Source organism: Trachypithecus francoisi, unplaced genomic scaffold (genome assembly GCF_009764315.1).
Source record: "Trachypithecus francoisi isolate TF-2019V2 unplaced genomic scaffold, Tfra_2.0 Lachesis_group0, whole genome shotgun sequence".
NCBI classification, from domain to species: Eukaryota; Metazoa; Chordata; class Mammalia; order Primates; family Cercopithecidae; genus Trachypithecus; species Trachypithecus francoisi.
Window position 1 is genome coordinate 173,900,665 of NW_022681453.1, and position 26,116 is coordinate 173,926,780.

Sequence of the window (26,116 nt, forward strand, 5' to 3'; positions counted from 1 at the left end):
TAATTTTTTTTTTACTTTATGATGAGTTTATCAGGGTATTAAATGCATTTTTCACTTCTGTTTTATTTATGATAGTTTTAACTTACTATGGTTTTATCAGGACATAACCTCATTATAAGTCGAGGAGCATCTGTACTACAGTCTGAATACCAATGGGGTTAGTCTTCCTCAGCTACCTGGGGACTCTCCGTTTTGTGCATATCTTCTGTGGGAGGATCCTCCCTTGCATATCTTGGGCTGTTATAGATTGATGTTGAGGCAGCCCTAGGGCACTGTTGGCTCAAGCTTTTACAGGAGGTACAGAGTTACTCACAGCTCTGTGCTGGTGACATAATCATGGCTACCTTCTCCTTATAACCATAAGGTCCTGTATGTTCCTCCATTTCTATTTAGTGCATTCATATTGTGTTGTAGAATGTGGATATGTACTTGTTAATTATATCTCTTATTTCTGCATTTTGTATGGAGATGGGCCTGGGCATTAATTTTGGCAGGTGTTCTATCTACCATCTTAAACTAGAAATCTAGCAGAGCTTTAGAACACTGAGGATTCTAGAAGCAGGACTTAAAGTGCTAGTCTTGACAAGAACAAAGACCCTGTGCTCCTGTCCCTAACATCTGAGGTTCTTGCGGTGGCAGTTTCGATTACTTATGGCTTCAGCCCCAGTGGAAGGTGGCACCAATATCACATCTAAGAAAGTATCTTTGACATAGGTGCCAGACCATTGGTGTCAGCACTGGGGTCATGGTGCTAGAGACACACCTTCAGTAGCCCCACAAATAGCAGAGGCCCAAGTAATTGCCACTACTAAAGGGGACCTAGCAGGAGAAAAGGACAATGGCCCACAGGAGTGAAATCAATTGACACAGATGAGAAACTAACAGCAAAACCATAGCAAGTCCTCACACTAAGTTCACATTAATGCCAAGAAGAATAAATAAAAGTGAGTCATAATCACAATGAGATACCACTTCATACTCACTACCATGACTAAAACCAAAAAGTCAGACGATAACAGGTGTTAGCAAGGATACGGAGAATTTGGAAGCCTCCTATATTGCTAGTGAAATTGTAAAATGTGGCAATAGCTTTGAAAAACAGTCTGGCATTTCTCAAAAGGTTAAACAAAGATTAAGCATATAAACCAGCAATTCCACTCCTGATATACTCAAAGGAATTGAAAACATGTCACACAAAACCTAGAATGTGAAAGTTCTTGCAGCATTATTCATTATTGTAAATAACCCAAATATTCAACGGATGAGTGGATAAACAAATGTGCTATATCCACAAAATGGAATATTATTCAGTCATAAAAAACAAAGTGCCAATACATGTTACAACATGGATAAACCCTGAATACATTATGATGAGTAAAAGAAGCCAGTCACAAAGGCCGTATATTGTATGATCCCATTTAGATGCAATATTCAGAATAGGTAAATATGACAGAAAGTAGATTAGTAGCTTCCAGGGGCTAGGGACGAGGGACAATGGGGAGTGACTGTTAATGGGCATGGAGTTTCCTTGGGAGATGATGAAAATGTTTCAAGATTAGATAGTGGTGATATTTGCACACCTTTGTGAATAGACTTAAAACCACCGAGTTGTATACTATAAAACGGTGAATTTCATGTTACTGTGAATTGTGTCTCAAGCCATTTTTTAAAAAACCTCCACCAAAGCTGGGCTGTGCCCCCTTGGGAATCATACAAGGTCCTGTGAGTATGATTCCACTTATCCACCCTTTTGTGGTTTGGATGTTAAAGTCCATTTGTCACAGAATTTGTGTGTACGTAAGAGAAAGGGAGATAAATTGCTTTTTAAGTATTTTTCTTTACATATGAGCTTCTCTATTTCTAAGGGAGCTAGACTAGACAATAATCTGAATGACAAGCTCATTGCTCTCTTAGAATGTTCTGACCCTTGATGGCCATCAGAGCCTGAATGTATTCCCTTATTTCCCTGAGTTCTTTCTCAGTAGGCTCCTTGATCCTTTTTTTTTTTTTTTTTTTTTTTGAGACGGAGTCTCACTCTAGCCCGGGCTGGAGTGCAGTGGCCGGATCTCAGCTCACTGCAAGCTCCGCCTCCCGGGTTTACGCCATTCTCCTGCCTCAGCCTCCGGAGTAGCTGGGACTACAGGCGCCTGCCACCTCACCCGGCTAGTTTTTTGTATTTTTTAGTAGAGACGGGGTTTCACTGTGTTAGCCAGGATGGTCTCAATCTCCTGACCTCGTGATCCGCCCGTCTCGGCCGCCCAAAGTGCTGGGATTACAGGCTTGAGCCACCGCGCCCGGCCTCCTTGATCCTTTATATAGACAACCTCTTGACATGCTCAGCAGTTCCAGCCCCAAAGCCTACATTATATTCTGAAGAATTTTTGGGAGGTATTATTGTCTCTACTCATAAGTGAGAAAACCCAAGTCAGAGAGACTGTGACCCAAGAAGCAAAGAAAACTGACACTGATTTTATCCTCCCAAATTTGCCAAGCCCTTTTAATCTGATTCTTCAAGTGCTTTTAACAGTGAACTCCTGTTGGCTGCATTTGTCACAGGACTTTCTGCTTAGTAATGACTGCAATTAAGCTAGAACATAATATTTGACAACAATAGCAGAGCTGAGCTCCCATTAATTTTTTTGAGCTAGTCCAAGGACTAAGTGAAGCAAAAGGCCATGACTGACTGAGTGCCAAAATGAAGACCCATGTCCCCCTCTGACGTTAGCTGAATGTCTCTCTAATCTCCTGTGATCTTTTGCTGGGCAGATACCAGCAAGACATTTGCCACATGGTTGAAACCTCATTGAGTAAAACCGGTTTCTTTTCTTCATGGTACTGTTCATCAGCTCTCTTCCCTCAGTAAATGTCTGTGTTATTTAGTTGCTCAGGTTTCCTTCTTTGTGAAACTGGGGGACAATAACAACTTACCACAATCACTGGCGGCATTTCAGTAAAGCCACTTTAAGTTCCATAGAGCCACAACCAGCCTGGCAGAATGTTTTTATTTTATTTTGCTTGGTCTGGGTTTGTTTCTTAATTGCAAATTGCAGAGTCCAGGGTTCAAAAATGAAATGTGACTGTGGGTGGCCCACAGGTTTAATGAGTCTTGTGAATATGGCCAGATCATATCCAATATACTCCTGAGGCTTGGTGATGCCTGCTATGAAAAAGGACACTGAACAGCCTCAAAGTTCCAGAAAAAATGGAAAACATGGTAGATCCTCCTAGACCCATCTTGACTTTAGTAGTATGAGTACATGCACACCTTTTCTTTGCTAACCTTAAATATAAAATATATATGCACCGATTATAGCTGAACCCAAAACCCAAGCATCCAGACTTCCATTCCATCACTAAACAGAACTGTCTGGCAGACAGTCAAGGCCTTCTGAATCCCAGCTGTACTGGGCTCCTCTAACCTTATTTTCAGTGCTTCCTAAGAAGACTTCTTGCCGAGACGGGCGGATCACGAGGTCAGGAGATCGAGACCATCCTGACTAACACGGTGAAACCCCGTCTCTACTAAAAAATACAAAAAAACTAGCCGGGCGAGGTGGTGGACGCCTGTAGTCCCAGCTACTCGGGAGGCTGAGGCAGGAGAATGGCGTGAACCCAGGAGGCGGAGCTTGCAGTGAGCTGAGATCCGGCCACTGCACTCCAGCCTGGGCGACAGAGCGAGACTCCGTCTCAAAAAAAAAAAAAAAAAAAAGACTTCTTTATTCAGTTCTGCTCATCTCCTCTTTCTTTGGCATTAAACATTTCCTCCATTTCCACATCTTTTTCCTCTTCTGCTTAGAATGCCCTGTAAGATCCCCTCCACTTGCTGATGATCCCAAATCTTACCACCTCTGTGACATGTCTGCCATAACTGTTATGCCTAGTATTGCCCTTTTAGATGGTCTGTTTTCTCACTATTCAACTTGTCTCTATCTTCACTCTTTCAGACTTTTTTATGGACCTTGATCATTTCTAGCTGGTGAGCCCACATTTGGAACAATCTTTGACTCTTTTCTCCTCTCATGCCCAAAATCTAATCCTTCCACAACTCTTTGGGCTTTATCTTTAAAGTCATCCAAAATCTAACCACTGATTCCTACTTCCACCACTACTGCCCTAGTCCACATACCATTTGATTTCGCCTGGGTTATTACAGTAGTCAGTTAATTAGTTTCCTTGCTTCCACTCTTGTCCTTATAGACTGACCTCTGCCCAATAACTAGAGTGATCCTTTTACAATGCAAGTCCAGTCATGTCCCTCCCTATTCAAAGCTCTCTAATGGCCTCCATCTCCTTTAGAAGAACACCTGGTCTTACCAGGTTCTGCTAAGACACCATAACAATTCAGACTTAATCTAGTGGTATTTTTATTTATAATAATGATAGCATTTGACTACTGTTTATCCTACAAGAGACATTGTTCTAAGCCTTTGACATATTCAGGGTTGCTGTACCAGACAGGTGACATTACAGTTCAGAAACTGACATACAAAGAGGCCAGGAGACTTTCACAGTGTGCACGACCAGAACTAGGATTGGAACCATGAGAGAGCCCGTACTCTACGGCACTGCCCCCTCCTGCCTCTGGACGGTAGGATACACTAAGATGTGCTGCAACCTGCATAATTAGACCTTCATTTTAATTTCAAACACTTCAATAAGGAGCCTAGTACTCTATTTGTTTTCTTCTGTTTGCAAATGTATCAGTGTGTGAGTTTAACTGTAGGAGGAGAGGTTTTAAGGAAGGAAAAAGAGAAAAAGGCTGGAGCCTGCATTAATTAGGTAAACCCACGTCCTCAGACAGCAATGCCCCAGAGCGAAGCTGGAAGCCAAGAAATTTATTTTAAAAATATGATATCTCCCAAGCTGAAGATTATGTCAAATATATGGTGATATGCCACCCAAAAGGCAAAAGCCACAGTTTGCTTGTTTAAAGGCTTATTTTTAAATGGCTTGGCTGCTTCTCAGAGCCGTACCACAAGCAACAGGCTGCAGTTTCTATGCAAGGGTTGGAAAGTTGTCTTGAGAACATGAATTGTGGTCTTGCCCAGAGGCTCTGAACCTTTAGTAGAATCACCCCAACCCCACAGATATCAGGCAGGCCAGCCAGGCAGCTGGTTGTCATATCTGTCACACCTGAGCCGTGGTGTCCACAACACTCCTACCTAGTGGGAGAGAAATTCCGTTTGTTGAATAGCAGAAAGAGCTTGGGCTTCAACACAAATTTCCTCAAAAAGAGTGAAATGTCACACAGTGGTATAAAAAAGAAGGAAAAGGGTCTTTGGGTGTTATATTAGTGGTGTAACTGGAGATTGAAGGGTGAAGTGTAAGGGAGTGGTTATTTGAAACATACAAACATTCAGATGATGAATGTTTGCAGCCTGTCTGGTACCCATCTTGTCCCAAGTGCCAATCTCTTCAGTTGTTTCTGCTACTTAAGAAAGACACCATCTAATTTGCCATATAGAGAGCTTAAATGGAGCTGTAAGTATTTGGGGGAAAGAGTTTGGTAGTGTTAACCTGGCCTGTCCTCTGCTGTATTATAAACAGTTGTTATCTGAAACAATTGAGAACACAGGGAATAAAAAGACCCAATTATGCACCAGGAAGTCCAGTGCCCCATTTTTGGAGAAGGAAAGTGACAAGGCATTGAGTTGCATTGATTGGGTCTCCGTGGCAGGCCAGCTGCCCCCCAGGAAGGCCTGGTATTCCTGTCCTCTCCGTGAACCTGCCTGAAAGGGATATAGGAGTTATTGGGTAATCAGGACTTGTCAGCACCTCGGTTATGCAGGATGGTTCAATCCGATAATGTGAATGGAACCTGTAATAGGACTGATGAAAAGCACTCCAGTTTCAAAAGGGCCTTGAATGATTTTTTGTTCATTTTCTGTTTACATGTAATGTGTTATTGATGTCATTACCTTATAATACGGCAGCTTGTTTCATAGAAAAACCAGGAATTATTCATTCTTTAAAAAAAAAAAAAAAAAAGACTTAGAAGAAAAAGAAGAAGGAAAGAAAGAAACCCTGTTACGTGAGGTAAAATTGCATTCGAATGCTGCAACTGAAACATATTGATTTTCTGGCACTAGACTTTTTAGATTAAAAATGCCAATGCTAAATCCTTTCATGACCTATAGTTCATATGAAGTTCGCATGTCATTTACTATTATTCTAGGGTAAAAAAAAGCTGAATCTTTAATGAAAACATGGTTGGAAAGAATGTCTGCCGTTTCCACAATTTGCATACCATTATAATAATGCCTGATTATGAGCTAAACATGCTGAGAGTGGGATGGGTTGAACATTTCTCTTACTTCAAATCAGAAGTCATTTGTCTATTTGAATTGTCTGCTTGGCTTGGCTCCATCCTTGGTGGGAGTCATGGCTGTGCACTCTTTTCATTGTCCAGGCTTGTTAGGGTTGGTGCATTAAGCTCCCCATGCTAAGACAGATACATTCCTTCACATTCTACTAGTGCCAGAGATTTATGTATGTCTGGTCTTACTGTAGTCTAGAAAACACTCATGATACCAGTTAGCTATTTATCCAAATTAGTTAAAAATTATAATATAGATCAGGCGCAATGGCTCATGCCTGTAATCCCTCAGGATGAGGCAGGCGGATCAATAGAGAACCGGAGTTCAAGACCAGCCTGGACAACATAGTGAACATATGGGAAACCCCGTGTCTACTAAAAATACAAAAAAGTAGCTGGGTGTGGTGGTACACACCTGTAATCTCAGCTGCCCGGGAAGCTGAGGCACAAGAATCGCTTGAACCTAGGAGGTGGAGATTGCAGTGAACTCAGATCGTACTACGACACTCCAGCCTTTGAGACAGAATGAAACTCTGTCTCAAAAAGAAAAAAAAAAAAAATCTGTAATATGGCCATGTAAGTTCTCGGCATAGTGTTGATATGATTGCATGGTTACTGCCAATCTCAAAAGTCCCTTAGCCAACACACAAATTCCTCAATGGCATCTCTGGTCACAGTTTTTGTTTTCCAACAGTGAGCCAGGTTTGAAAGTTGTGCAAAAATGTCTTCATTTCCTCTTTTGTATTTTCAAGCTATTATCACAAATATTTGTGCTTTGATCAGAGCTTTCTGTACTCCCTGCTAAGCCAGGAATTATTTAGTTTATTTGTCGTTGGACAGAGATGAGTAGGTCCGATAACGTTTTGGCCTCTGTCACTAGAATGAGGACGAGGCACTCAGAGGGTGTAGATTTCTTAGATAAGCAGCTTCTCTAGCTAGAATCTTTCTCAGTGTCTGTAGTAGGGGGTTGCAAACTAAGGTCCACAAACTAAATGCTACCCCAAACCTGCTTTTATAAATAAAGTTTTATTGGAACACAATCATGTTCATTTGTTTACATATTATCTATGGCTGGTTTTATACTACAGCAGCAGGGTTGAGTAGTTGCAATAGAGACCATATGACCAGCAAAGCCTAAAATATTTACTATCTGGCCCTTTACAGAAAAAGTTGGCCAATCCCTGCCCTGTAGGATTTTGTTCCTCTAAAACGTTCTCCTAAATTATGGTGCCCACTAGTAGGTACAGCTCTAGGTCCAGCAGTGAGTGCAAGAGTAGATACCATGGAACTTAAAATCATGTGTTTGAGTGAGATGGAATCTTAGAAATCACCTCATCTTAATTTCCACATGGCCGCTGTTTGATTACCACAATAATCTTTTTGCTATTGGGGAACATTTTAAGTCTCCAAACACGCCATTCTGTATTTTGATAGTTTTGTAAGGAACTCTTCCTGGTATCAAGTACAAATCTATCTCCTTGTAAGTTCTTTCCCTTGGTCATATTCCTATGCTTTGCCAGCATACGGACAAGGATGAATGCTCTTCAACACAGTAATCATTCGCCTATTAAAAACTATTATCATTTTCTCCCTGAGTTTTTTTTTGTTTGTTTGTTTGTTTTGTTTTGTTTTGTTTTGTTTTTGAGACAGTATTGCTCTTTTGCCCAGGCTGGAATGCAGCGGTGTGATCTCGGCTTACTGCAACCCCCACCTCCCAGGTTCAAGTGATTGTCATGCCTCAGCCTCCCGAGTAGGTGGGAATGCATCACCACGCCCAGCTAATTTTTGTATTTTTAGTAGAGACAGGGTTTCACCATGTTGGCCAGGCTGGTCTTGAACTCCTGACCTCAAATGATCCACCTTCCTTGGCCTCCCAAAGTGCTGGGATTACAGGCATGAGCCACTGCACCCAGCCTCTGTGAGTATTTTCTAATTCAAGTTAAATATTCCAATTTGCTTTCTTTGTTCCTCTTGTGGCAGAATATTGAGCTCTTTAGCAATCCAGTCATGTTCCTCTGTTTGCACTAATCCCTCACTAGGCACTAACATGATATCCCAGATGTGGTTCTACCAATGTGGAGTTAGGCAGAGTTATCACCTCCATCATTCTAGAAGTTATATTTCTGTTAATGTAAACTAAAATTTAATTCACTTTTGGGGAAACTGCATCACTGTTGATTCAGACTCTCCGTGAAGTCAACCAAAAGCCCTTTGTTGATCTGTAGAAAAGTACCTTGCTGATTTTCCGAACTTTCTCTATTTTCTTGTCCTCAGTCATTTCTGCTGGCGCTGTGCCTCTATTCTTTTTTTTTTTTTTTTTTTAGATGGAGTCTTGCTCTGTCACTCAGGCTGGAGTACAGTGTGGCATGATCTCGGCTCACTGCAAGCTCCGCCTCCCGGGTTCACGCCATTCTCCTGCCTCAGTCTCCCAAGTAGCTGGGACTACAGGCACCCACCACCATGCCTGGCTAATTTTTTGTATTTTTAGCAGAGATAGGTTTTCACCGTGTTAGCCAGGATGGTCTTGATCTCCTGACCTGGTGATCCACCCGCCTCGGCCTCCCAAAGTGCTGGGATTAGAGGCGTGAGCCTCATAATTGCTTCTACCTGAGAAGTAATGAAACAGATGTCTCGAATTCCCTTGTACATTACCTACACACATGAAGGATGGCTTCTTCCAGACTGTTTATTCTTCTTCAACCTACCTGATGGCTTTAAAGAAACTAAAGGCACTGAAGGCAAAGATTCCTCATGAAAGTCACAAAGGCTGCTCTACACACGTTTATTGCCCCTTCCCCTGTCAGCAGCATGGTAGGATTGCCGTTGCTGGCCCCTTGTGGTTGAACAGGCCATGCGATGAAGTCTTGGAGTGAAAATGATGTGTGTAGCTTCCAGGCCAACCATTTGTCTACACATTTAAAACCCTCCAGTGCTCTTTCTCTTTGGCATTGTGAGCAGCAGCACTCAAGATGGTGGTTGTTTTGCTACCATCTGGGTCTCATTGTAAAGTGAGATGGAGCAGAGTTTCCTGCTAACTCATGGTGGATATGGAGCATGAGTGAGAAATAGTCCTTCATTTTTATAAGTGGCTGAAGTTTGAGCATTGTTTTTGCAACACAGCCTAGTCTGTATGACTGATACTCAGATTTTCTAGGCATTCATTCATTCAACATTAGGTCAATATTTTTTGGTACCTAGTATGTGAAAAGCATTCAGAGTTATCACAATGAACAAAAGTCTCTATCCTTGTGGAAATAGGGGGTTTGGACATTTCAGGTAGTAACCACATGAGACCTGGACCTCTCCAGATACCATGTAGCAGACAAAATGCAGTATGTTCTGAGTGTTTCTTCAGATATGTGATTGTCCATGAACACTTTAGAAAGAGTCTAGGCTGGGAGCTGGAATGCCAGGGTTTAAGTGCTTTTACCACTCACCTACTGCGTGACTATGGTCACCTACTGCGTGACTGACAACCATCCCTGTCTGGGCTACCATTTTCTTTACCCCTCTCTATTCACACGATTCCACTCTGTACCATCTGTGCCAGTGGTTGTTCAACAGCTCCTTGAATGTTTCTCGAAACAGCATGTACCGTACTTCCTCAGGCAGTGCCTATGTCAGTGTTTTTACTCTGAAGCACTTAGGTTCTGGAAGTCATGAGATATAGCAAGAATTTGCATGTAAATAAATTTGTTACTCAGTTTATATTCTATGCCAACCACTGCCTTGAACTGCACACTCTGGAAATTAAAGGCGATGTATACATAATGGCCCTGAACCTTCAAGTCCAATGGAACAGATGAGACTGCCACTTAGGTACGAGGATACAACATTTGATGCTAAACTGTGGGTCAAGATCAGAAGAAAAGAAGTTTAGGAGGGGATTAGTGCAATCAGGGAAGGCTTCATAGAGGGTGTTGGGCTTGTTCCAAGGCTTGAAGATCTTTAGATTCTAAGTAGGTGGCAGGCATAAAGGAAAGGCACATCTGACAGGACGGCCACCTCAAGAAGGGGAAAGAGAGGATGCACATGGCGTATTTGTAAAAACAGAATTGAGTCCAGCTGCAAGTACAAAGAATGGGAGTGAAGACCAGATTCTGAACCACCCTGCGTGGACAATTATTAGAAGAGTCCACTGGTACGAATTTTAAAAGATACGGCACTAGCCATCCATACTGTTTGGGTCGGTACTAAAGGATATCTTCATTTCCTCCTCATAGAGGCCTCCTGTAGCTAAAAAAGAACTTTGCAAATCTGGACCTTTTCCTTTTGTCACATATTCTCTGTTTATAGTTTTTATTTAATTAACAAAAGCTATACTATCAAATATGTAGATGTTCCCCCCAAACATTTCCCATTGGTGGCAGATAGTGCCAGATCAGTATTCACGGCAGGGCAGCTGAGGATTTCCACAAGGGAAGCAGGGTGAGGTTTATGCCTGTCTTTGCTCTGTAACAAAATGTTCGGAGAAGGGAAATATGGAAAGGAATATCATTGCCAAATGGGTTCCATTCTTCATATAAGTGATGGCTTTATTTTACCTTTCAATAAGAATGGCTTTCCCTAGGGCACATATGGTACATAGACAGTTCAGGCTCATGACACAAACTCTCAAAAAACGCAAGGAATGACAGTGGGGGATGCGGATACTCACACTCAAGCTCTGCCTCCTGGTTGACCTCCTAAGAAATCCTGCCTCCTTGTTCAAGTCAGTTACCCTGAAATCTCCATACAAAAGTTCAAGTAAAACACAACTCATTAATGTTGTACTTGGTTAGAAAAAAAAAAGGAAAAAAAGTATGTAAAAAAATAAATGCTTGTGTTCAAAATGTGGGTTCTTTGGGGGAGATGAGTTGTTTCCTGTGGTGTTTAGGGAAGTGGTTAATGAATTTATTGACTACAAGGCAATCAGTTTTGAAATGCCAAGGATGATGGGGGTAGAATCAGAGACGGAAGAAAAATTAATGTGTTATTTTCTATAAACGGAAAGGAGGAATTTGGGGTAATTACTTTTCTGAAAATTAAGGTTATCATTAAAAGTAATATACTGACTTTTCTGTAGATTTTGATAGCTTTCAAAACACATTCATATTCATTGTTTCATTTGATTCTCAAAACAACCCCAGGAGGTAGGCAGAGTGGATTTTTTTTTTTTTTTCATTTTCCAGATAAAGACCTAAGATTTTGAGAAGTTAAAGGACTCAGGATTATATCGCTAATAAGTGGCATGTCAGGATTGAAAATTCAGACCGTCCGACTCTACTCTGGTCAAGTACAGAGGAAAAGTAAAGCCTGGGAGTTAAAAGTGGGTTTGTAAAATGTGATTAATTGAAATGTAATTTAGTGAGTGACAGCTCTCTCTGGAGCAGAAATTGCAAATAGAAGCCTGAGGTAATCATCTAGCAGCAGATGAGCTTGTACAATTGTGGCCCAAACAATAGTCACAAAGTTTTTTCAATTGTTAAAAACATTTAAAAATCGGGACATTTCATAATAAAAATCTAGATTTCTAACCTCTCTTTTACAATCTGCATAGATGGCCCCACTGGGGAACATTCCCATGTGGCCACAGCCAGGAGGAACTCGGAAGCAGCTGTCCTTCTTAGATGGACATGAGCTCTCTGGTTCACCTCAATCTTGCCACTCCCTGTTGCCGCCAGTCCTGGTGACCAATGGTCTGTTGATATTTTTCATCACACTGTACTGCTGCTTTTCTCCACCCATCTGTATCACACCCTGGATTCTAGAGGCATTTGAATTTGTGTCTTCAAGTCTGGAGGCAGCATCCAGGCTCTATCCATTTCTAGCTAATTTGAATGTGAGCAGATTGCTTTCCAGGTCAAGACTTCCATTTCTGTTTCCATTCTCTAAAATAGGGATGATGGTGGTGGAATGTAGTGGATATCTATTTGTTGTTTTTGTTTTTGTTTTCCCAGCATTAATCCTTTCCTTGGACGTTCCCCTCTTATGGGAATAAGAAGACCCACTTGTTTTTTCTCTAGGATGAGTGACCCTGGCTACTCCAATCAAATGTAGATAAACCAGACTTAGAATTAAGAGTTAGTGACCCAAACAGACATGCATGTGTGGTTCGGTTTGCAAGATCTACATCAGGTTTCTAGAGACAGCCCTGGCAGATGCGTCAGTGGTTGATACCATTCAAAATTCATTATCAGTACATTAGTGGCTTGAACTGGAATGCTTATGCCTAATGTAGGAAGTAAGTAGGTTTCTCCAACTCCCAGGTGTGATGTCAGCGATTATCTCTGGTTGTGAAACTTCTTTGTCTGGTTCCCTGGACCTTCCAGAGATTTTGCAAGCTCTGTAATATACTGTAGTGCTTGTCTTTTGCTAACTGGCTCCCAGATCTCTTCTCCACCTTTCTCCTATTCTACTCTGTGTTGCTTTAGGTAACTGTAAAATTCATTTCCTAAGCTCCTGTGTCAGCAGGTCTATAGGATCTAAAGTTTATGCAATTTGGGGGCTGTCTTTAGTCATAATACAAAATTATACATACAAAATTATGTACAAAAGAGAATATTTATTTATTTCCTATGAGAAAAAAATAACAGTCCAGGCATGGTGGTTCACACCTGTAATTCTAACATTTTGGGAGGCCCAGGCAGAAAGATCGCTTGAGCCCAGGAGTTCAAGACCAGCCTGGGCAACATAGTGAGACCTCATCTCTACAAAAAAGAAAAAAAAATAGCTAGGTGTGATGGTATGCATCTGTAGTCTCAGATACTTGGGAGGCTGAGGCAGGAGGGTCCCTGGAGCCCAGGAGTTGGAGGTTGCAATGAGCTATGATCATGCCACTGTACTCCAGCCTCGGTGACAGAGCCAGACTCTTTCTCAAAAAAAAAAATATATATATATATTTTTTTTAAATCACAAAACATTACGAATCTTAAAAATTTACTCAGAATTTTAAAAATCAAGAACAAATAAAAAGCTGGAAAAATAAGGTCTTATTTTATTAACTTTTGAGATATATCTCATAATTTTTTCCTAGAATTTTTAGCTTCATCTTTGTTTCTTTTTATAACAATAATTTTCTATAGGAAAAGCAGAAATATAATTGTCTTTCCTCAGTATGCTAATTGGAATTTACTTTATTACTGACAATTTAGAAAAGTTCCCATTCATAATATTATTAATGTTACATAAATTGTAGGGATCATTGTCAATTGTGGGAAAACCTCTATCAAGTTGTTTTCACAGGAGAGCTGTAAGATTTTAAGATAGTTTAAGTTTCTTATGTTGCAACCAATGAATCTGTCATCAGTTTCTTGGGGTTGAGACATCTGAGGTGAATGCCAGGTAAAATGGCACAATGGGTGTGTGTATATTACTACAGTCCATTCTAACACCAAGACATCAACAAAAACCTTTTTTTTTCACCTATCTGAATGTCTGGTGGAGTATTTCTTTTTTATATTTTCATTTTTTAATTTTTTAAAATACTTTCCACTTTTATTTTAGACTCAGGTGGGTACATGTGCAGGTTTGTTACATAGGTATATTGTGTAATGCTGAGGTTTGGGGTATAATTGATCTTATCACCCAGGTAGTGGGCATAGTACCCAACAATTTTTCACTCATTCTCTGTCTCCCTCCTCCCGTCTCTTGTAGTCCACAGTGACTACTGCTTCCATCTTTATGTCCATGAGTACCTCAGTGTTCAGCTCCCACTTATGAGAACATGGATGCAACTGGAGGCCATCGTCCTAAGCAAATTAACACAGGAACAGAAAACCAAATAATGGCTTCCAGCTGCATCCATGTTGCTGCAAAGGGCATTATTTTGTTCTTTTTAATGTCTGTGTAGTATTCCATGGTGATGTGTAGGTACCACATTTTCTTTATCCACTTGGTGGGCATTTAAAATTCATGCTGGATGTGGAAAAATTCTTAAGCGTATGGGGCAGTTCTATGTCTACAGGCTCTCTGGTATTCCCAGACTTCACACAATGAGTGGTATTAGTAGCCCTCAATTCTTATGTCAGCTACAACCGATGGTTTAAATCTACACAGGAAAAAAAAAACTGTGAACCATATACACATATCCCACTAGACAGAAACTAAATGAATTCCCAGCTCAACTCCCCCTAATCAGTCCCTAGATAGGGGCATACTTGAGAAGTATAATGCAGGGGATATCAAAGAACAAAAAGAAAGTACTTGTAACTATTTAAATTAAAATACTATACTTTTTCAAACTATATACATATGACCATGTACACAGTTTGCTAGCACCCCTCCCAGGTCTTGGAAGGAGTGTGCACAGTGAGTGGCTTAGAAGCTTGAGACTCCCTAACTTCCCTCTCAATTCGCTTATCCTTTTACCTGATTTGGCCAAAAGGAAGCACTGGTAAGAGATGGAAGGCTCCTGGCTTTTTGGATAAGACCATTTACCTCTTCAGCCTAGGATGCATAGTGCCTCCTGCCTCTGTTAATCCTTTTTTGAGACAGAGTCTTGCTCTGTTGCCCAGGCTGGAGTGCAGTGCCACAATCTCAGCTCACTGCACCTCTGCTTCCTGGGTTCAAGCGATTCTCATGCCTAAGCCTCCAGAGTATCTGGAATTACAGATATGCACCACCATACCCAGCTAATTTACTTTTTATTTTTAATAGAGAGGGGGTTTCACTATGTTACCCAGGCTGGTCTCAAACTCCTGACCTCAAGGGTTCTGCCCGCCTCAGCCTCCCAAAGTGCTGAGATTACAGGCATGAGCCATCGCACCTGACCTACATTAATCTCTATCATCATACCATTTAGTTTTCAGATTGTCCAAAATATTTGTAACTACCTTCCACATTAAATTTATTCTGTCAGTCACCTAGATCTACTAGACTGGACTCTGGTTTATATATTTTTTTTGATCAAATAATATGCTCAGAAATATTTTTATATTTCTAAATTTGGCCTAAAGGTTTTGTACAGATAGATGTCTATTGTCTACATAAACTTTTTTTATGAGGCACCTTGTTGAGCCCATAGGTTGATCTGAAGACCATTGTATCTGTATATCTTTATTATTTATTTATGTAATTTCTATTCCATCTATCTAGAGGTAGGGCATGTAATTTTTCTCCATAATTGACAGAGCGTGCCAAAGGTGACATATGGTATTAGAGGAAAGCCTTAATTATGGGTGAGCACAAACCACAACCCTCTAAAACACAAGATAAAATAAATACATACAATAGGGCCAAGTTATTAAAAATGTTACAAAGTGGAGTTTGTAAATATTTTAAGCCAAGTCATCTGGTAGCATTAAGGCAAGAAACAGAAAATGAAATTTTATTTAATTTGGAAAAGCATGCCTGGGGGAAATAATGTATAATTCAGATATATCTGAAAAAGAGCAAAGCCAGGATGATATTGATGCTGAAAGAGGATTTCGAAGAGTGGAGACAACAGATTTGGTGTTCGCATCGTCATCAGATGGTAACGATATTTTACGGGCATAAATTAGACAGCAAACTGATTAGAGAACAGCATATTTGTTATTAGCAGTTGACAGTAAAAAGAAAAGACGAAGTAGTATAGACTGGATTGCAAGGGACTGACAAATATGACAATGACGAGATTTTCTAGTTCTTTAACTTTTTTGTCGCTTTTTGTATTGGAGACATTTTAATAAATGGAACGATGACTATATAGGACAGAGAAAATGATTCAAGTCCTAAAATTTGAGAAGGAACTCAAAGAAACTATCCAGTTAACCCCCTCATTGTACCGATGAAGTGAGGGTTAGACAGAATAAATTATTCACCCCAGGTCATTTAGCCAACCAAGGTCCTCTGTTTCCCCTCAGAATTTGGTTTATGTATAAATTTATAATTCTATAAATGTTGACTGAGGGAAATCTTATAACTAACTGTTAAGTATTTGATTATCATAAATGGTATAAAAGAATACAACATTTTTGCATAGATAAAAGGAATAATGTAATCATAGAAAATATCTTATTACAAGTGTTAGGTGCCTTGTCTTGTTCTTTGTGTTCTTGGTGCCTGCCTTGTGTCTGGCACAGAGAAGGCATTAAATAAGTAGGACAGTCACTAAATGTATCATTGGCTGATGACTAGGTGGTTGGATGAAAGGGAGGGAGGAAGGAGGGGAGGAAGGAAGGGAAGGTAGGTGAATGAGGACTTACAAATGGGAAATGTAAATCTGTTCCTTAATTTCCCGAGGAAGAATTAACTATGCCAGTTCTGGGTCGTGCTATCTCAGACTGAACACAGAAACAAACACATATTTTAATCTTGATCAGCAAGGACTTCATATCCGGCAATATAATAAAGCTAGTCTCATTTCATGATCATATCTCAAAGACCTGAGATTGCCGAGTGAGCTATTTAGCAGTGTAAATAACATGAGTAGTAACTATTTACCTAAAATTACAAAGACCTCACTATCCATGATTAAGTGGAGGGATACCAAATTAGTGAAGAATCTGAATTATAGGACACAGTTTTATTGCTTTTAGATACATATAGGAAATGGGAGTAGGCTAATATTATCTAAGAGATCATTTGAGAAAATAATTTTCATTAACTGATAAGAATTTATAATTATCATCTCAACTATTAGTAAAAGAATGCCTCCTACAAACTTAAGGCTATTTTGAAATGCTTCTCTGGTATAAAAACATTATCGGGGTACCTCTTTTATGCTACGAATCACATATGCAAACCTTTTTCTTCACACCACCCAGCCTGTCTGAATTTTCACAAATGCAGAATTAGTAGAATTATTCTGAATTGATGAAGCTTTCCCAGACACTGCTGTTGTTGGAAACAACAGGCATCCTGTTGAATAGTTAACTAGAGATTTTGAACATGTGTTACTGAGAAAAAGTTTCAATTGAGCATGAGTTCCTCCAGCAAAATATGTCTGTCTCACTGATAGTGTAATAATCTAGTACATTTTTTAAATTAATGAACAGAAAATTAGAGGAAGGTCTGCCATTTCTTTTTCTCTTTCCTCCCTCTTTATGTATAGCTGAGTTCAGTCACCATCAGCACTAAATTCCATTCAGAGTTCACAGCCATCACGATAGCTAGTGCAGTTTTAGGTTAAGCATATTTTATCCATAAATTGCTATATTTGGTTCTCGAGTTATTATTGCAGTTCCTTGGGGTACATTTAAATCCACCTTATTGTAATAGATTATGGAATATAGTGGCTAATGTGTCTAATGTAAAATAAATGACTATAATGATTTATGATGCGACACTTCAATTTTATTGAACATAAGGATCATTGTACTAAAATGGATGGTGTATTGCTGGTTTAGCATAAAATACTGAATAACATATTCAAGAAAATGAATGGCTTGGCCAGTTCATAATATTCTACCCCTTCAGCTGAGAGGTCTTTAATAAGCAAGAGTGTCATTACACTTGGAAATGTATGTGTAGGTAATCCATTATCTAGAACAATGACAGGGATCTGCTCAAGTCCTTATTAAAGAAGGAAATCTTTAGGAGAAAATGTAGACTTCTTTGGTCTTCCTGAAAGAATGATTTTCACCCAGCCATATAGCCACTATAATAGTGCTTAGCAGAATTGTAAGTGGCCTCCACATTTAAAAATTATCACCCTGAAACTCTTTCATGACCTGCAAGACAGAAGGGAATTTCAGACAGGTTTTGATTTTTTCAGCATTGTCATCGGACAATATCCTTAATGTCCTTTTCTCTGTGTCAATTAACAAACCTTTTATTTTAACTCTTGTAGTGCCCAGCATAGATAGTAACTCATGCTCTGTCTTTCCCCGGGACTCTATGTTTATGTTTGATCACTGAATAATTAGATTTAAGAAGACCTAATTTAGCCATTAATTCTTATTAACTATAATATTAAAGATGATTTTCAATAATATATTGGACCAATTTGTTTGTGTTCTCAGACCTGGGGAGATGAAAGAAAATTCTTATATGGCAAATGATGTGTTTAGATTAATGGTGAAGTTTTATCCTCTGAAAAGTGGGGGAACATGAGGAATAAGGGAAGTGACATGTATGTTTTCTCACCCTCTTATCCTGGCGATCCTGAGATTCTGCCATCAAACCCTCAGGTCCTCCTGGGATACAGTTTAATGGCATAGACAATGCCCACATAATAACTAAATCCTTGTGGGAGTATCTTAATAGCATCCATTTCATTCCCTGGAAAGATAACTAGTTTCCCTTCTGTGGAATGGCCATGTTGAGACAGGGTGAGGGAGTTTGAGTATTTTGAATCTGACAGCTGCATTATAGGTAAGACTGTCGTCAATTCCGTTACCCATTTCCCTTCTCAACACATTCTTAGTTTATGTCTGTTCTCCATCCCTTGGCCCAGACAATCTCATCTGACCAACCAAAATTAAAGAGCTGTCAGGTACCATAAAAACCCATGAATGAGGGTCTTTTCCTCACTGGCCTAAGAATTCCATTCAACATGATTGCATGCATGCATGGCAGTTTTGATTTTTTTCTCCTGAATAACAGAGCTCACCACTGCCTGAGAAGACACAGGTCGTGATGAGAAAGTGATCTGATGATGAAGTAAACCCTGTATTTGTAGAGTTAAGGAGTTTTACCATCCAGAAAAGAGAGATGTTCACAGTGGATTCTGTACTGTGTGAGTTGTAGACGGACATTTATTGATTCAGGATATACTCTCAGATCACTTCTTTTTATTCTTTTGAAAAAGTGATCTAGCCTAGAACTATTCATTAGAAAAGTAACTAGCACTATCTCAATGTCACAGTTTAATTTGTGTGGTCAAAAGTTTGCCATAAATCAGTCTGTTTCTGGAACAGTGGGGATGTTTTCTCTATAATAAGGATCATCTTTTTTTTTTTTTTTTTTTTTTTTTTTTTTTTGCTAATGGATGTTTTGCCTTTGGATCTCTTGATGCATCAATCTAGACCAAGGCAAGCGCTGCTAAGGAACTTCTGACCCCAGAAGTCACCCCAACCTCTACAACATCCCCACACCCACTTCCTAATCTTTACGATTCCTCTCCACAGCAAATTCTGTGCAGTCATTGAACATTGCCAGAATGTTTTCAGAAAGAACATTAGGGCATTTTCTTTTTTTCCTTATACCCTCCTTATCTTTCCTCAAAATATTATAATAAATTAAAATGACTCGTAAGGTCTTATCACCATTCCATAAGATATTACTTTCTCTGCAGTAGTACTCTCACACCAGCTTCAGTTTGAAACTATGGCTGATCATCCTTGGAACTGATCCATGGTATTTGAAGAAAAGGAGCTTTCCAGGACCAGGACATACAACTGAAAGTTTGGCCAATGAGAAGCCTGTCTGCTCTGACGCCATTATTAGTTCATCAGTCCCTGACCCAGGATTTCCAACATTTTTCCCTTCTGCCATTTCCTTGCATTTTACTTTGTTCCTCATGTCAGATATTTAATTTATTGCTTTTAAATGCTAAATCTCACTTCTAGCACCAAAGTGATACTTAGAATCTAGACTTATATTTATGTGAATTCGTAGGTAGAATTGTTGATGTTAACATACCTCTCAAAAAAGTGCTAAAGGAGCTTTTTGTGAAACCTGAGATTTACTTTTTTGTTTGTTTGTTTTTGACCAGAGATATGATTTGGCTTCTTTCCCAGTGAACTCAACTCCTGCTTCCTTCAGTCTTGTAGCATATAGTCAAATCTCAGGTAAAGCCTCAATGTTAATCAGTTAATCCCTTAAAAATACTTTGATTTATGGCACAGAGGATAGAACCTGGGAAATTTTGAGGTATCCACCCAACATTGATATTTAAACATGCTCATTCTTTATATCCTTCAAATTATAGGCCTGTAAGTCCATCAAAGGAACTTTGGGTTTCCCTGTGGGAGCACTGTTTTTCCAAGTGGTATAACCCCAGTGTGGAAATCTGTGTTTAACAAGCAGATCTTTTTCAGTATGAGGCACAGTAAGTTTAGGATACGCTTAGAAACCATCAGGGTTGTCGAGTACAATTATTCCTGAGTTAAACAGGACAAATGACCCATTACAAGTTACGTGTGATGCATTCAGACTTTAGGAACTTGACCAGAATGTCTGAAGTGTACAGGGAAAAACCATGATCATTTACTTGGATGGAGTGGTTAGGTACTGCTTCCGCCAAGCCAGAGGTAACTGAATATTGGTGTAATACACTGTCTTTTTTGTTGACCAAAAAAGTTAAAATATCTACAGGAAAATTTAACAGAGATCAAAATAAAAATTTTAAATTGTGCTGTCCGGTTGGGCACAGTGGCTCACACCTATAATCCCAGTACTTTCGGAGGGCGAGGTGGGCCAATAACCTGAGGTTAGGTGTTCGAGACCAACCTGGCCAACATGGCAAAACCCCATCTCTACTAAAAATACAAAAATTAGCCAGGAGTGGTGGTGGGTGCCTGTAATCCCAGCTACTCGGGAGGCTGAGGCAGGAGAATCACTTGAATCCAGGAGGCAAAGGTTGCAGTGAGCCGAGATCGTGCCACTGCACCCCAGCCTGGGTGACAGAGTGAGACTCCATCTCAAAAAATAAATTTAAAAAAAATTGCGCTGTCAGCCATTTAAGTCTTGAATCAACGCAAAGAGACCTTGCTCTTTGGTAGAAAGCTCAGTGTTGTGAAGTTGTAACTTCTCCCCAGAAGAAGCTGTGAATTCAATGTGATGTTCTCTAAAATTTAAAAAAAAAAAAAAAAAAAAAGATTATTTGGGGAATTTGTCGAGGCAGGCAGTAAAAGGAAGGATGCTAATTGATGTGATGATTCTTAAGTTCATCTGAAAATATTAAACGATAATAGTTGAAGGAAAAAGTTTGTAGAAAAAAAGAGACAGAAGGAAAGACCACCTTTCCATGAAATAAAATGCATTATAAGCAATAGCAATCAAAACAGTGAGTTACTGGAGTAGCAAGATGAATAGTGCAGCACTGGGTCTGGAGGTATTCCCAAATACATATGGAAATTCAGTATAAGAGGTGGGTATTGAAATGAGTGATGGAAACATATACTATTTAAAAAATGTTGTGGGGGAAAGCAAGCTTCCTACCTCATTGCTTCCAACAAAATAAACCTCAGATATGCCATAGAGGGATAAATGATTGGGATGAAGAAAAAGTTGACACTGCAAAGTTCTAAAAGAAATATGGGTCTATTTTATACTTAGGGAGAGAGGACCTTTTTAGGAGTGACATGAAATGCAAGAGCTAGAAAGTGAAATATTGATTTGACCACAAAACAAAAGTTCTCATCAAAAGTCAAAAGACAAACAACAAGCTAAAATAAGATATTTGCAGTACATACTACTATTTCAAAGATCTGATTTTCTTACTGGCCAAGTACATTCATTTATACATCAGTATACACTTTGGCACGTGTATATAAATACAAATATGCCATTTTAATTTCTCCAACTAGATCCCTAATACTTTTGTGCTCTGGAAGGATACAAACAAAAATTTTTACTATGACTTTGGGACAATCTTTGAATTAATATAATTTTAAAATCATTTTTTATAATGGCATAAGCATGTATTGTATAAACATAAAGTAAAATCTGTTGATGCTGTGTTTAACTTGTAATGGCCCATAATTCAATGGTTCTTAGTCTTTTCGAAGACAAAGACTCCTTTAAGCATCAGAAGCTGTGGCCCCGATCCTCTGAGAAGTGCACATAAGTGCAGATACCCAAAATGCAATGTGAGTTGGAAATCCCTGCTCTAAATAGTTCTAAAGAGAGTCGGTCAGTGTTCTATTGCTGTATAACAAACCAACCCCAAACTTAGTTGCTTAAAACAAAAACCATTCTATTGGTTATGATTCTGTGGGTCAAATACTTAGGCAAGACTCAGCAGGTCCAGTTTGTCCGGGTTTCATATGGGGTTGTCTGCATGTAACTGGGGTCAGAGGATCCAAAAGGGCCTCACCTACATGTTTGGGATCCTGGTCCCATCTGTTGGCAGGGGTGCTTCAGTGCTCCTCCATTGACCTCTCTCCAACAGAATACCCTGGGCTCAAGGCAAAAATATGGAGGCTCAAGGCAAAAACAGAAGCCATGTGGGCCCAGCCAACACATAGCATCACTTTCACCACATTCTGTTAGTCAGAGCAAACCACAGGGTCAGCCAAGATTGAGGGGAAATAGACCCAAGGTAGGAGGAATGGCACAGCCACATTACAAAACGACATGTGGGATAAGAGCGATTGCTGTGGTCATTATTAAAGAACAACCTACCACAATAGAGTTATCTGAAAATGTGCCACTTTTAGCAACAGATCAATTTGTCCATTTGTGCCCTAACATTCATATGCAACAAAACATAGTAATCTAAGAGTGGCTGTACACTATAATAGTAGTCTACTCAATTTAAATTCCCAAGGATTTTCTTTAAACTTATTCAAAATCTTCCAAAATGAAAACTATGAATGTATACCTGGAATGGGAAAGTAGATGCCATAACTTTGGCTTGTATATTTCATCCATTTTGATATGAAACGTTTTCCATAACTTAGCTCTAGTTTAGGAACTCTTCAGAAAACCCACACTGTCCTAGATAATGAAGGGCCACACATTTTTATGGTGGACCTCTATGCCCACACCAAGATGAAGAGCTGGAGAAAAAACATAAACCACAAACCTAAAATGGATGAATATAGGGAAAAGATTTAGAAATTAAACTAAATTTATGATTTCAAAACCCAAGAAGACTTCCAGTTAAGTGTGTTCAGCTTAACTACAAGATTATCTCCCTTCTTAAACACCATTCACATTCTAGTACCTTAATATTAAATGACAATAGGCAATCAAGGATCACCAAGCACATGAAGAAAGCCTCTGCTCAACTAGAAAGCAAAAGTAAACAAACAAAAGATGATGCTCAAGGAAGCAGAGCTAAGAAAGGAAATGGAAGAAAATCATGAAAATCATTGATTTCTAGTCTCAGATAAATTAGAAGATACTGTGTACTATTAAAGAGCAGGTTCAGGGCTGGACGCAGTGGCTCATGCCTGTAATCCCAGCACTTTGGGAGGCCGAGGCAGGCAGATCACGAGGTCAGGAGATAGAGACCATCCTAGCGAACACGGTGAAACCCCGTCTTTACTAAAAATACAAAAAAATTAGCCGGGCGTGGTGGCAGGTGCCTGTAGTCCCAGCTACTCGGGAGGCTGAGACAGGAGAAGGGCATGAACCCGGGAGGCGGAGCTTGCAATGGGCTGCTATTGCACCACTGCACTCTAGCCTGGGCAACAGAGTAAGACTCCATCTCAAAAAATAAAATAAAATATTTAAAAAAATAAAGAGCAGGTCCAGTCAGATCTCCTCCTCTCTGGCTCCCTTTGCCATCTCTTTTTGACTTCTGGAAATGTAACTTCCTGTGTGTCTGTCTGATGGCATCATCAAGGTATCCAATGACATGAAGGGTGCACAAGTTGTTGACACCAGAGGAGGTAAAGAAGCTCAGGAAGGTGGTACACTTCTGCCTGAGTGAGGACAAGAACTCATCCTCAAGGAGGGCAAGCACATGTTGATGGGTGATGTCAGCCAGACTGTCAATGGTCTCTCCACCACCTCCGTCAAGATGTTGCCAAAGATTGCCACAATGCCCTCTATGATGCAAACTGTGAGACCAAGGAGAGCAAGAAAGAGGACCTGGTGTTCCGCTTCTGGGCCTGAGTCTGCACCCCTTAAGAGCAAAATGATCTGTGCCAACTCCAAGGACACTATGAAGAAAAAGCTAACGGGGATCAAGCATGAATTACAAGTAAATTACTACGCGAAAGTCAAGAACGACTGCACCTTGGCAGAGAAGCTGAGAGGCAGTGCCATCATCTCCTGGAGGGAAAGCTTTTGTGAGCCCCCTTCCTGGAACATCTGGAAGCCCCAGACCTGCCCACAGGGGTTGCAGGCTGCTGTGTTCCTAACAGACAGGAAGGGACTGGAGAATCTCAGCAGGGGGAGAGTAATCCTTTCACCTCAGTTGCCAAACAGCTCCCCACCAAGCCCTGCTTTTTCCTCTGCCTTCCATCCCTGACAGTTCTGGCCTTCCCAAATTACTTTTGATCTTCTGATTCCTCTTGAGTTGAAGTGTTAACAGAAAGGAGTCCTGATCCACACCTCAAGAGAGGGTTCTTAGATCTCATGCAAGAAAGAATTTAGGGCAAGTCCACAGAGTAAGGTGAAATTAAGTTTATTAGAGAAATAAACAAACAAAAGAATGGCTACGCCACAGGCAGAGCAGTGCCATGGGCTGCTGGACAAAGGATACTTAGTTATTTCTTGATTATATGCTAAGCAAGGGGTGGCTTGTTTATGAGTTTTCTGGGAAAGAGGCAGGCAATTCCCAGAACTGAGGATCCCTTCCCCTTTTAAACCATATAGGGTAACTTCCTGATGTTGCCATGGCATTTGTAAACCGTCAGGGTGCTGGTGGGAGTGTCTCTTAGCATGCTAATATATTATAATTAGCGTATGATGCTCAGTGAAGACAACCAGAGGTCATTTTCACGGCCATCTTGGTTTCGTGGGTTTCCGCTGGCTTCTTTGCCACAACCTGTTTTATCAGCAAGATCTTCGTGGCCTGTACCTTGTGCTGAGCTCCTATCTCCTCCTGTGACTTAGAAGGCCTAACCTCCTGGGAATGTAGCCTAGGAGCTCTCAGCCTTATTTTACCCAGTCCTTGTTTTGGATGGAGTCGATCTGGCTCAAACTCTCTGACAGGAACAGACCACGTATCCCACAGGCACTTCAGTTTGGGGGGAGGGTATTTTTTTAAATAACACCCCAACTCCTCACCTATTCTTTATCCTTCTTCTGCTGCCAACTTCTAACTGCAGTGCTTACTCATGCTTGTCTGTGAGTTGTGTGTATAAATGGAAAATTGTGGAGATGAGCCCTCCCCATGCTACTGGTTCTTCTCCCTTTTTTCCTGGTCACGGCCACTCATGGAAGCAGGACCAGTAGGGGACCTTCAGTTTAGGGGTGGTGGGGGGAAGCAGAAAACAAAGCGGTGGGGCGAGGGGAAGAAAGAAATTTTGGAAATAAAGATAAAATTACCCAAGTGAAACAAGCTGTTAAATGCAAATTTTCTTACGTACTCATTTTAGCTAAGTCCAAGACCAACAGATTCCAAATCACCTGTTGAGACCGTGCGAGAGAAAGTGAGGCTGACTTTACATCCCCTTTCATCACCTACCTGAAGCACATATGAAAGAAGATAAGGAGATTTATTGAGGAAGGCTGGTCATGAGAATTTCTTCAAGAGAGTTACCAGTGTGTTCTTTGCTGCTTATCTCCCCCTGGGAAAGTAAAGGGATTGCCCCCTCTACCCCAGAAGTGAAGTGAGTTGACTTTTAGAGAAATACTCAAAGATACTGCCGTATATCTCCCTAAAATTCTGAGGGGCTGTGTGATTGATATCCAACTGGACCTGTTAAAGTCAAAAGTGGGAGTGAGGCTGTCTGGAGTTGCCCCTAACTGTAGAACAAAGAGAAAAGGCTGCAGTGAAGGCTTGCTGCATCTCACTGATAGTTGGACAAAGGTTATACTTCCTGAAGGTTGCATGTGGAAAGGAACAGAAATTGAGTCATCCTGAAAAGGAACCCCGGAAAGACAAGATGTCCCCAGTTGTCTATTAAGACAATTGTCTAATTTAGACTATTTTTAATACCTGAAAATCACCCAAGTTCCTTTCATGGGTAGAGAAAAAAATTCAAAATAATATGGTTGACAGGCTATGGTATTAAAAAATACATTAAATAACTTCTTTTCATGATTTACACCTTA

At 40.2% G+C, this 26,116-nt stretch overlaps 1 protein-coding gene and 1 pseudogene across 1 annotated transcript in view; both read left to right on the forward strand.

Annotated features, from left to right (window-relative positions):
* Window positions 1-26,116, forward strand: part of RARB (retinoic acid receptor beta) — a 775,222-nt gene that overhangs the window by 475,203 nt on the left and 273,903 nt on the right. The gene's annotated exons all lie outside the window — the stretch shown is intronic.
* Window positions 15,659-24,365, forward strand: LOC117084534 (annotated as a pseudogene).